Consider the following 13,793-nt stretch of genomic DNA (forward strand, 5'->3'; position numbering starts at 1 on the left):
GAGTTAATTAAGTCGTTATCACTAGATAACGACCATAAAATTTTGTATTAGCCATGGCCGCTCTCAGCTTCCCTAGGTTGTTGGTAGTTTAGAGAATAAAATATAAATGTTCATTTTACTCAAACACATACCTGTAAATGGTCAAATCAGAGAAAGTGATCACTTAGCAGTGGTCTCTTATTTTTTTCCAGAGCTGTACTGTATGTGGCCCACGGGTTACTAGAGACCAGTGTTTTTCAACCTTGGGGTCGGGACCCCACATGGGGTCACCTGGAATTCAAAAGGGGTCACCTGAAATTTCTAGTAATTGATAAAAAATTAAGAAAAACTTACTAATAAAAAATATATGGTGAGTTGAGAGAGACAATCACAATACATAAGACATGACAAACTGTGAAGCTGAAACTGAAGCACTGTGGTACTGTTTATCTTTCAAATGTTCATTGTGGCTAGTTTAACCCTTAGGGGTCTGAGCCTATTTGGGCTGTTTTTAAGTACTTGTGATTTTGCCTCTATATACTATATAAAGAAATGTTTACTATACCCATATTTGGTATCTTTTTGTTCAGCACAATTTTATCTGTCTCATCTGCCTATTATTTTTGCACTTTAACCTATTATATCAACACAAAAGCCCAAAAAAACACCCCAAAAATATAAAATCTGATTTGGAAATTGTATATAATTTATTGCATAAATAACACAAGGATACTTAATGAACCTTTTCAAAGACTTTAAAAGTGAATATTGGTTCCAAATATTAGGTATATAAAATCAAAATTGTAATAAAACTATACTCAAATATTTGACATAAAATCAAATCATTACATAGGCGTTATCTCATCAACGCTACAACATGTTGAAAATGTCATGTGATTCAGTCACGGGGTGTGACCGTGGACCCCTAAGGGTTAAGATGCTGCAGCTCTTTCATAATTCATAGTTTGAGTTCTTGTTTGTTCAGTATTAATTGTCAGCCTTGTAAATCCAAGCTGGACTGACTGCACATAGCCTGACCAAGGAAAATCCAATTCTCCCTGTGTGCAGTAATCTACACCTGGCTTTTCTGCCTCCGTCCATAATAATATACATTATATAGACTAAATGTCCTCTAACATTAACATTTATTTGTAACGTAGTATAGCAAACTATTACATGATCAAAAACAAATTAATTTTAGCAAGAAAAGTCTCCATTTTGAATGTCTGGGGTTGCCAGAAAATTGTGGTGTTAAAATGGGGTCACAAGTCAAAAAAGGTTGGGAACCACTGCATTATATAGACTAAATGTCGTCTAAAATTAACGATTATGTGCAACATAGTATAGCAAACTATTACATGATCAAAAACAAATTAATTTTAGCTAGAAAAAAAATAAAGTCTCCATTCTGGGGTCACCAGAAATTTGTGATATTAAAATGGGGTCACAAGCCAAAAAAGGTTGGGAACCACTGCATTATATAGACTAAATGTCATCTAAAATTAACGATTATGTACAACATAGTATAGCAAACTATTACATGATCAAAAACAAATTGATTTTATTAAAAAAAAATGTCTCCATTCTGGGGTCACCAGAAATTAGTGATATTAAAATGGGGTCATGAGCCAAAAAAGGTTGGGAACCACTGCATTATATAGACTAAATGTTGTCTAAAATTAACGTTTATTTGCAACATAGTATAGCAAACTATTACATGATCAAAAACAAATTGATTTTAGCTAGAAAAAAAAAAAAAAAAGTCTCCATTCTGGGGTCACCAGAAATTTGTGATATTAAAATGGGGTCACAAGCCAAAAAAGGTTGGGAACCACTGCATTATATAGACTAAATGTCATCTAAAATTAACGATTATGTACAACATAGTATAGCAAACTATTACATGATCAAAAACAAACTGATTTTATTAAAAAAAAAATTCTCCATTCTGGGGTCACCAGAAATTAGTGATATTAAATGGGGTCATGAGCCAAAAAAAAAAAAAAAAAAAAAAGTTGGGAACCACTGCTACAGTATACACCCACTTGGGTGCAGTTTCACCCTCGGCCCGGTAGGTGGCAGCATATTCCAGGAAATGCAACCAGACGAGACCACAAATTAGTTGGAGCATGAACACCAAAAAAAGCTGTGTGCTTGGTTGAGCTGGTGTAGGGGTAGGTTGTGCTGCCTGATGCTATAATTTGACAGTTTCATGCAAAGTTTAAACAGAATATCAGAACTCTAAAAGTGATCAGGTGGATTTGGGTGGTGACCTGCTGATGGTGGACTCAGATGTGGAGCTTTATGAGGCTGTCTGTGGAGGGAAATCCGCCTCTTAAGGCAATACTGCAACGCCATGACGCAACACACACTCTGCTGCTGCAATACAATAAAATATGAATCAGAGTTGGGTGGATGGGATGGAGGTGTGAGTGTAAACACACATGTAAATGATGAGAAGGGGAGGAAGGGGGGGAGGAGGAGGGGTGGGGGGGTGTGGCGCTGACCCTCTCCCATTCACCAAAACAACACACGTCCGTTTGGCTCGTACATTGCTGTCGTAAATAGCAGAGGTTGGAGGGTTTGGTCTCCTTGGTGGGTGCTCCTTCCGTCCGTCCCTCCGCAGGCTGAACACCGGGCTGCGGATAAAAACGCGCTCCTCGCAGGGATCCTCATCGCATTACGCACATTCTAACCCTGGATGCGACGCTACGCCGCGACAAACATGCGATAACCACGGTAAGATCACTCCTTCCTCTACTTATGTTTATTTATTTATTTTTTTTAAATTTAATGTCATTTCCTCATTTTCAATATCAGCTGCTGGGGTCCGTGAACGCATTATTCCAGTCTGGTTGAATCAGAACCTGCTCAGATCTCAGCTAAAGCCAAGATGTGATCAAGACAAAGGGATGGATTCAGCTGTAAGATCCTTAGCTTTAAATACAGTGGATTAGATGATCAGTGTTAATAGAAAACAAGCATCAGCAGAGGTGTTTCTCTCTCTCTCTCTCTCTCTCTCTCTCTATTGCAGAAGCCTAATAAATAAAGCTGTCAGGATGCTGCTGCCTTCTAGCCCAGCATTCTGTGTCTATAGGCTACATGCTATACTCTTAAATAGAAAATTAAAACACCTTATTTAACATTCATCAGCATCACAATGGATGGAACTCTGGTAAAGCGAGTGATGTTGGAGGACTTCACAGCAGTGACAGGAAATAGGGTTATTTTAGGAAATGACACTGCCAGAGTAGATGGTACCTATGTGGAGAAGCTGTGGGTTATTATCCATGTAGCCTGCTGTGAAGTGTACTCCTCTCCTCTCCTCTCCTCTCCTCTCCTCTCCTCTCCTCTCCTCTCCTCTCCTCTCCTCTCCTCTCCTCTCCTCTCCTCTCCTCTCCTCTCCTCTCCTCTCCTCTCCTCTCCTCTTTTTCGTAAACAGGCTACAGCATCACAGCACTACAACAAATCAATGGACTACACTTTCATCTCGCTGTCACTTAATCGCCCCTGTATCCCTGCGATAGATAACATTAGACAATTTGGGATCCTCTCCTGGTGTCCTCATGTGAACCTGTAATGTAACTGTGAGTGGATGTGGGCATGTGGGATTACCGGGACACACCTACTACAGACCACAGATTAGTATTGAGAGATTTTCATGCCACTCAGGTTTTAGTAACAGCAACAAAATCTATGTTATGTAAAGTACAACTGATTTTCCAACCCCGGGGAGGATGGTTTGACATCCATCTATGACTGATGCGTAACAGCTGAGCCAAATGCCAGCGAGATATTTTACCCCGTAGTTTTACATTTATCAGATTTATTTGTCTGTTTTCCCAGGCGTGTCAGCACCATGATCCATGGCTGTGCTGCGTGTGTTGCTGGAGGAGATTGAATGTCTCTAAAATCTCAAGGTAAATCTCTTCTCAGTTGAGGGGGATGTTGGAGGTCTGGATTGGATCCATGGCCTTGACTGTGTGCTCTCCACCTCCCCCATCTCTCCCTAATTTTGTTCATCATGTAGGCCTTTTGCATCAAACCAGTGAGCAGAGGGTATTATCTGAATGCAGTAGCAGTGGTATGTTTGCAGACTAAACTTTCACGTGCCACATCGTTCATGATAATTCCAACAACAGCGGCTCACTTTGAGCTCGCAGATGAGGGAGGTAGCGTAAATCTAGTGTTTTCTGTCAGCGAGTCTAAAGGGAATAGTTTCTTTAGCTTAATTAGACAAATTGCTGTGAGGATAAATGCAAACAGTGGCAGCTGGACTGTCTGAATAAGCAATTGTTTGGGGATGAAAAAGGGTTTGATGGCACAAGGCCTTGACTCCGACTCACAGAGAAAGGCTGAAGCAACACACGGACTGAAAAATACTGGTGTGTGTGTATGTGGTCAAGTATGAAGTAAATGTGACTGGGTGTGCCTGTGTTTATGCAATGTATCTAGGGTTACATGAATTTGTTGGCAGCAATGTTGTATAAAGTACTGGAAAGTCACACTTGAGTAAAAGTACAGGGACCCTACCAAAAATGACTTTGGTAGAAGTACAGGTACCGTACTAACAGATGACTTTGGTAGGAGTACAGGTACCAGACTAAAAGATGATGCTGGTAGAAGTACAGGTACCAGACTAAAAGATGACTTTCGTAGAAGTACAGGTACTAGACTAAAAGATGATGCTGGTAGAAGTGCAGGTACCCTACTTAAAGATGACTTTGGTAGAAGTACAGGTACCCTACTAAAAGATGACTTTCGTAGAACTACAGGTACCCTACTAAAAGATGATGCTGGTAGAAGTACAGGTACCTCACTAAAAATGACTTTGGTAGAAGCACGGGTACCCTACTAAAAGATGACTTTGGTAGAAGTACAGGTACCAGACTAAAAGATGATGCTGTAGAAGTACAGGTACTCTACTAAAAGATGACTTTGGTAGAAGTTCAAGTCACCAACTGAAATACTACTCAAGTTAAAGTCTTTAAGTATCTAGTATTTACTGTACTTATATATATCAAGTCATCTACAATGAAATGTACTCAAGTAATGAAAGCAAAAGTACAAGTAAATGTAAATAACAACCAAAGGCAGTCAGAATTTGGAATATTATGAAGTTTATCCAGGATTTTAAAATATGGTAAAGTAAAAGACAAGAGGTCTAAATATTGAAAAGGATGCCTACATCACACACTTCTAAAACAAGATTTCACAACCTAAACAGTTGTAGGATGTCAGAATTTTGAGGAAAAAAAGAAAAGAAAACAATGAAGCTTATGTGGCACCTCAAAACATGGAGCCTACATCATACCTCGTGAATGAGGAATCCAGAGTCCAAACCACTGATATAAAACTAACCTGTTTTATGGCATAGATTCATTCAACTCTCCCTCACATCCACAGATCACTGACAGGTTGAGTGTGGATCTTCGTTTGTGCGCATTAGGGCAATGATAAATCATCTTCCTGACTATGTTGCAGTCACTGTTAATCTCAGCGGTGAAACCATCAAATTTCCTTTAAAGGAGTGATATTTTGCTTTTTTTTTTTTTTTTTTAAAATGGAATTATACATTTTAAAACATTTCCCTGTGGCCTACATAAACTGTCAATGCTATGCTTGGGTCTGAATTCTTCATTAATTCAACTCCACAGGTCCATCTTCAACCCTATTTCTGAGTAATGACACCAGAAAGGTTGTTTTTAGCACTGTCCCTTTAAATATGCAAATGAGCCATTTCACACCAGGTTGTTGACTGTGCTGCTCTGTCCCGTTCAACCAACAACTGAACTTTTTAAGCAATCGTCTCGAAGTTTGGACATATTTTCAGTTTTTACTACAACCGCTGCTGCTGACAAACAATTATGGCATACTTGGAGAACTGTTCGTTGGAAGTCTTAACCTTATATGTACAAATGTCGGGACGTAAATAGTTATAAATGCAACAAATTAAGCAGGAATTAAAACAGGTTATAGAAATCCACTCAATTTTTGCCAAAATGAATATAAAGATAGGTTTGCAGCACCTGGAAGGTTCAAATTCAAACTTTATGAACTATTAGGGTCCAAATACACAAATAAATGTACCAAACACTAATAAAAGTGGGTTTAGCAAAATATGACCCCTTTAATTTATTTTTTGTAACCAGTAACTATACTGTGCATTAAAAAGAAGTATCAAAGTAGAAGTGTACAATCGAGTTAGGAAATGTAGTGAAGTAAAAGTGAAAGTAAACAGGATAAGAAATACTCAGTAAAGTACAAATTGTCCCAAAACATACTTGAGTACAGTAGTGAAGCATGATTACGTTGTTACTATACAACACTGGTAGACTATGGGGTGAGAACTTTCAGGCTGAACAGTTTTTTTTTTCTCCCAGGTTAAAATAGATTCAGCTGTAGGGTGTCTCACCAGCCGTCTCTGAGTCAGCAGACCACCCCAAGGTCCATTCTTTGGATGTGAACCACTGGGTCAGCGGCTGGGACATAATAATAACTAATTCTATATTATGTCAGCGAAGGGCAGGGCGTGTGTGTGTGTGTGTGTGTTGTACTTCTGCATGTTTAGAACCTGTAGTGGCCTGTTTGCAGACTTAATGAAATGTTTTTTCATTAGATTCAGAGTTCACCAGGATCTGTTATTAGTCTGGCAGGTCTGTTTACTGTCCATGAGTATGGTTCAAGTCTGGCAGCAACACTATTTAAGTTTTCTTTTTTTTTTTTTTTTAGTAAAACTGTCATTAGATCTCATATCTTTATGTTTTAGAAAGGGAAGCAGTTTCATGTTTTGGGATTTTTTTCTCTACATCTAACCTTTACTAAGGGATATTTATCACCATTTATTACCTATCAGCTGCATTTTCTAGTGAAAAGTGCGTATTTTCCCATAGTAAAGTTACAGATCATGAAAATATTTATAAAAGCTCAGAGTAAATTCAAAGATAGTTACATCAAAAGTCACTGTTTCAGCAAAATACGTTATGAACTGTCAATATAAATAAGCCTCTGCAAACACTGTCGTTTGTCAAACTACATGGATTTTACTGGTGAATCAATGATCAAATCAAATACATTTGATGTGACGAAATGCTGGATTTTACCCGATTTTACCGTATTGATAGGATTAGTGGTTCAACAGTTATTAAATATTTTGGATCAGTAGATACTTTTGGTCACTGTTTAGGTCTGTGTTATGATACTACCAATCGTAAGATAAGGAGAGATAATCAGGAAGAAAAGAGGATGTGAAATGAACTACACTACAGTGAGTAGGTTACACAGTATGTATAGTTCCTGTTAGTTTTGAAAAATTCCGTTTACATGACTTAACTAATTGTTAGTGTAGTGTCTGTGGGAGTTTTGTCCTCAGTGGTAATTGAGGAATGCAGGGAATTCTTGTGCGTTAAAAGGCTCAATGCAATAATATATTACAATGAATACAACAGCATAAATGAATGACTGTAAAATGTTAAAATACGATAAATATTAGGGCTGCAATATACTGCAAAAAATGACATTGCGATTTTTTTAACCCTGCGATATATATTGCGATATGAAATAGCTATATGGTGCCGATGTAAATGGTGAAACAAATTAGTTGTGTTCCCTCAATTTCAAGGCACTGTTGACACACAACTCGTGTTTCAGTATCATCCTTCTTGTAACTGAAATAATTCCAGATAACTGACGTTGCTTTTCTTTTTGGCACCAAGTCTTCGTTTTCGGTGATTTTCTCTTGTTCGTTGCTCATTTTTCAATTTTGTTACCAAAGTTCAAGGTTCACTTTTATTGTCATTACATGTAGTGTATACATGAAATGAAATCAGTACTCAGGTCCAGCAATGTACGTGGTAAAAAACCTATAAAATGAATCCTATATTAGAGATAATAACAATAAAATCTAATAACAGTAAAACCTAAAAATAAATAACGAATAAATGTGCATAAATACTACAGTGCAGGATTAAAAATGAGCAGCATGTTAAACCAGAATAACCAGCGACTCATTCCATGTGCAGGGGCGTGGTCTGCTTCGATAAACTGATTAAGAACAATTGTGATTGGTGGATCACTGTGCGCAGTGTGTGTCAGGTATGCAGGGTGAAATTAGATGACAACACATTGAGTTCATTTGCCTCCTACATTGCAAGACCTGCGATGGGACTATTGCACACACATCCATCGCGATGACAGTGCTCAAATGATATGCTGTGCAGCTCTAATATACAGGGTGTCCCAAAAAAATTTATACACACTTTAAATAATTGTAAAGTAGGTGTTTATTAAAATTCATTTAATTTTCAAAATGTAATAGAATTTACAAACATCATTTTATTGTTTTGTCACAGCCTGTTCTCAAACTGACGTCCGTTCTGGTCCACACACTGCTGACAACGCCAAGCAATGGAATCGCACACATCACTAAACAATTCCCTTGGTATTTGTGTGCATTCACGTTCAATGGCTGCTCTAAATTCAGTGACTGTTGCAGGTCTCTTAGCGTAGACTTTGTCTTTTAGGTAACCCCATAAAAAAAGTCTAGTGGTGTGAGGTCTGGTGAATGTGGAGGGTATTCAACAAAACCCCTCCGTCCAATCCACCTGTTTGGCAAGTTCACCACTAAACAGGTAATCCTTTTAGTATACAGTCCTGAACCTCAGGACAAACAGACTCTTGCTGTTTGTGCACTGAAGTCCTACCATCGAGTCTTGTATAAGGTGAGAAGAACTGTTCTCGATGTTGGACGAGTTTCTCAAAAACATCCTCCTCTGTAAAACATCGTCCTGTATTTGGGTTCAGCTGGGTTTTTTTTGGGTGGGGGGGGTTCAGACCCAGGCCTCTAGATCAGTTCGCTGACTGTGGTGTCATCAACTGTCTCATATACAGGGTGGGGAAGCAAAATTTACAATGAACATTTAGTTGTTTTTTCTCAGCAGGCACTACGTCAGTTGTTTTGAAACCAAACATATATTTATGTCATAACCATACCTAACACTATTATCCATACCTTTTCAGAAACTTTTGCCCATATGAGTAATCAGGAAAGCAAACGTCAAAGAGTGTGTGATTTGCTGAATGCACTCGTCACACCAAAAGAGATTTCAAAAATAGTTGGAGTGTCCATAAAGACTGTTTATAATGTAAAGAAGAGAATGACTATGAGCAAAACTATTACGAGAAAGTCTGGAAGATACTATTAAAGAAGAATGGGAGAAGTTGTCACCCGAATATTTGAGGAACACTTGCACAAGTTTCAGGAAGCGTGTGAAGGCAGTTATTGAGAAAGAAGGAGGACACATAGAATAAAAACATTTTCTATTATGTACATTTTCTTGTGGCAAATAAATTCTCATGACTTTCAATAAACTAATTGGTCATACACTGTCTTTCAATCCCTGCCTCAAAATATTGTAAATTTTGCTTCCCCACCCTGTACAAAACCCACTCATCACGCAACAGGGTTCTGCAGACGTTGAAAGACTTGATGAAATAGACTGTGCTCTGTTTTAAAACAGCTTTTCATGTCCCTATGCCAGTTCAGTTTGTTGTGTAAGGTTTGGAGGAACTAAGTGTGTTTCTACCACAGGAACCGGAATCTAAATTTAGATCTGTAGACTGTATTTTAACCACAAAAGACACACTGCTGCTAGGTGGAATACACATTCTGAATGTGCTGGAACTGTTGGGGGTGGTTTTCTATCGCCGAACAGTTCCAATTTGTCAATACGCATAAAATATTTATTTCAGACACCATTTGTTAAAAAGCTGTAGCTGTAGTTTTTCATTGTAGCGCAACACATCACTGTGAATTTACTGAAGATAGCATGGGGGCAGCTGCGGCCTAGATGGCTGGAGAGTTGGCTTGTGAGCGATGTCCCTGGTTGGATTCCCTGGACTGGCGGAGAGTTGTTGGCTGATGTGCCCTTTAACAAGGCACTTAACCCCCCATTTGCTCCCTGGGTGCCTGATATGGCAAGCTTGTATTGGTGTGTGATGTGTGCGTGATCTAGTGATGGGTTAAAGGCAGAAGACAAATTTCGGTGTGTGGTACATGTTTACGTGTGTGAACCCCTACTGACAAAATAAAGATTCTTAAAGATGTGACAGACAATAAAGGTTGAGCCTTATACACATGTACTTAATAGTCTGGTATTACTTTTCACATGGCAGCTAATCTTATCAGGTTTTGGTCAGGTCCACAGTAAATGGTTTGGAGGAACTAGAGAAACAAAGTCACTTGGTGGTTTATGTGAACTCCCTGGTTTTGTAATCCTCCACCTCAGTGTTCAGAAGTTGAATGTTTTTCACTCCAATGTAATATCATGAATTGCGTAAATATACACGCCATACACACCACTTTTAATTGCCGTGTTATCTGTACGCATTATAAGCTTCCGTGTGTATGTTCATGCTGCATCAAATACCACGCAATTAGCAGTTAGGTTTAGGGTTAGGTTTAGCGGTTACAGATATGTAAACCGGAGATGTTGGCGTAAATTGACATGCAATCAAATGACGTTGAATAACACACTTGCTAATCTGTGATTAGAGCTAAGAAAACCAAACAGTTGCTTTTGGATGAATTTAATTCTAACGATAACTGTATGTTTTCACTAATAACTCAGTTTAAATAGAGTGCTATTGATTTGAGCAGACACATACATGAAAGCACACACACACACACATATATACATACATTCACCTTTCCTCACACAACACTAACTGGTTAAGTGGAAAGCTGGCGGAGCAGCCATCGGCACATGTCACTGTGATGTGCAGCCGTGAATGTGACATCTAATAGGCTGTGACACCGCTGTGGCTCTCTTTCTGTACATCCACTGACCAGCTAATATTCAGCAGGATGTGAATTCAATAAAAGTATCCTGTACACTCAACTCTACAGCCAAGCAAGCAGTCCCATAAGTGGTGATTTATCCAGCTGAAGATACATTTGTATGAGTGCACTGCATCGTGAGAGAACAATGGGTGGTTCTTTCCTCCTTTTGCAGTTATCTCACCAAACAGGAAGTTAACGTTGCAGAGAAAAGAGGAAGTCTTTCGCAGACTAGATTGCACACAGAGATTTGACCTGCGCACGGAATACACACTTGTTCTGTTCACTGAGCTCACCATGTAAGCTGGTTAAATATACGAGGAGAATCTAGTGCCACTGTAGAAAAGAGCTGTCAATATGCCTTTTACCTCCAACAATACAGCCAATGTGCTTTTACATTTATGTGTTGAGATTTTTTGTGACATTAAAGCTGCGGGAGCTGAAAAAAATTAACATACGCTTGTGTCTTCTGCAGCTTTCTCCACTCGGTTGAAATCAAAAGACTCAGAATAAATACAGATGAATGTGGCGCTGCTTCACGCTGCTGTGGAAAAGTGGCTTCGCTTTTCCAAGATTCTGTGTCAAATCACAGAGCTGAGCACTAGACTCGCGGCTAACTCAATCGATGATCAGGAATTACAGCTGTCAGTCACGCATTTAACCCCCCCTCCCTCCCTGCCTGTCTGAAAACACCCGATTACCTGAAGTCTGCGCCATGAAATAGATTTCCTTGAGTCAGAGAACAGAGATCACTTGAATACACTTGAATATGCAGAATATACTGAAAGGTGATTTGCCCAATGATGCCAAAAACTATCAGCACAGCAGCTTCTTTAAAACTCCCTTTAAGAAGTGGGCGACATGTTCCTTTCACTCATTCAACATTAGTTTTTTTTTTTCTTTTTAATTATCAGTGTGAACAAACCATGGCAACAAGGTCAAGAAGTGAGAAAAAAAGAATAAATATGAAAAGAACAAAAAGAAATTAAAAAATACATTCAAAAAACAGCAATAAATAAGATGAAAACAACAGTAATATTATAAGAGTAATAAATAATAATAACAAGCGCTTTCTAGATGTGGTAGTTTTTATGCTGGGTAGAGCTGACTTTTGAGAAGAGATGTTAGTCTCTATTTTATAAGTACTGAAAAACAGTTTGGTAAATCATTCTTAAAAATTTAAACAACACTTAATATATTAATATCGATATCTACGGACTGAAGTTAGTAAATGCATCATTCCTGTTTTTAACTTAATTTCCTGTCATACAGTGTGGTACTGTGCATACCGTCAACTATCATGGGCATAGCAGCATAATTATAAGGCTATTGTATTCCAAAATTACTAATGTCTCCCAAAATATTAGTCCCATCAACTAGCTGATTTCACTAGTCTGTTCCTTGACCAAAAATACACAAGTATGCCAAACTGCAGCTGCTAGCTCTTTCTGGATTTTGTGCGATGCCTGAGACACACACACAAACAGAGCCCACTGCCCTTTTATAATATAGATAAGAAGATGAGGAAAAGAGGACAAAAGAAGAGGAAGATGATGATACTGTGATTACTATAATCCTATTGTAGTAATCACAGTAGTAATGGTATAGAGCAAATGAGTAACAACAATAATAATAATAATAATTCTTGTTTATTCGGACTATGATACATATTATCCCGCTGGTGTAAATACTCAAAATAGAACTAAATGTGTGCTAATCTACTGACATACACTTCTACTGTTGGAGTAATATTGAACAAATGAGTGCACCTACGGTCATTATGAACTAAGAGTAAAAGAGATGTAATTTCTTTTTTCACTTTCATCTATTATAGAGAGGTTATACTTTTGAGATATTTCAGGTAACCTCATTTTTAATTAAAAGAGCTCGATATTATCATCTGATAGCTGATTCATACTGTAGAAGTTCTGCTTGAGATGAAAAAAAGGTTTTTTGGCAGACTATGATTTATATCTAGCAGGATCATTATCCTGAGGTCCACACTTCTGTCGTTTCTTGTTACTTATGCTAATTCAGCTCAGTCTCGCTACTGATACCTCTATTGTGTGGCACGTCACTGTCAAAAAACAGGCCTGAAAATTGATGGATCAGATATTTCAGTGTCCTACAATCTTAAAATGATGCCAATCAGGGAGGCTGCTCATACCGTCTCATATGACAAGATAGGAAAAATAAATATATATAAATATAAAAAAAAATATATATAAAAATATATATATAAATATAAACATGGTGTGAATAGTAAGTTTCTTTTACATCCTGAAGGCTTGCTACAGTTTCAACAGTAATTCATGAATACTGATTGCTTCGTGTGCTTTCTTGTGCTTTTAGCCACAGGATACTATCTCCATGCCTGCCTTCTTTTTTGGTGTTTGATTACTAATCAGAGATTGTGGACTTAATAATCAGACAGAGTATTTACTGCAGTCTCATGAGTCTAAAAGCGTTCGATGCCACTTAACGCTGGTGGTTTTGCTGGAGAAACACCAAACAATACTTCAGTATTAATCTTTAAACACACTTTCAACTGATGTTCTTCTGTCTGTTTCTGTTCCCTGTTCTTCTTCCACCCTACATCACTCCATTCATCATGTAATTGGGTGGATTATGACTAATACCAAACCCTCTAGCTGTTTGCAAGCTGTCAAGCAGCTTTTACACAGATTATAAATTGCTTAATATATTTTGATGGCCGTATGTTTGCGCGTTCAGTCCACCTTTTGATCTGGAAACTGTCAAATCGGGTTACACAGCAACAGACATCGATATTACCGATGTAAATCCGTTATTTATCGAAGTGAAGTGTAATACCCATATGGGGCTACTTAAGTGTCTGAGCAGCGTGTAATGATGAAAAGGAACATGTTATCTGTGCACTCAGAGAGAAGATTGCAGTCGGCAGCTGAAGTTGTCAAGACGAAGTGTATTGATGTTGACAGCCCTAATTAAAGGTTAT

The 13,793-nt window shown here is 38.2% G+C and overlaps 1 protein-coding gene across 3 annotated transcripts in view; it reads left to right on the top strand.

Annotated features, from left to right (window-relative positions):
- The first annotated feature begins 2,457 nt into the window (after positions 1-2,457).
- Positions 2,458-13,793, top strand: part of tex2 (testis expressed 2) — a 52,186-nt gene continuing 40,850 nt past the window's right edge. The window contains exons 1-2 of one of the 3 annotated variants that reach the window (XM_030141092.1): positions 2,458-2,718; positions 3,826-3,899. The gene's annotated coding sequence lies outside the window, so the exon portion shown is untranslated. The remainder of the gene's footprint in view (positions 2,719-3,825; positions 3,900-13,793) is intronic. The other 2 variants (XM_030141095.1, XM_030141093.1) reach the window with 2 other exon arrangements.

This window comes from Sphaeramia orbicularis, chromosome 8 (assembly GCF_902148855.1).
Source record: "Sphaeramia orbicularis chromosome 8, fSphaOr1.1, whole genome shotgun sequence".
In the NCBI taxonomy this organism is placed as follows: domain Eukaryota; kingdom Metazoa; phylum Chordata; class Actinopteri; order Kurtiformes; family Apogonidae; genus Sphaeramia; species Sphaeramia orbicularis.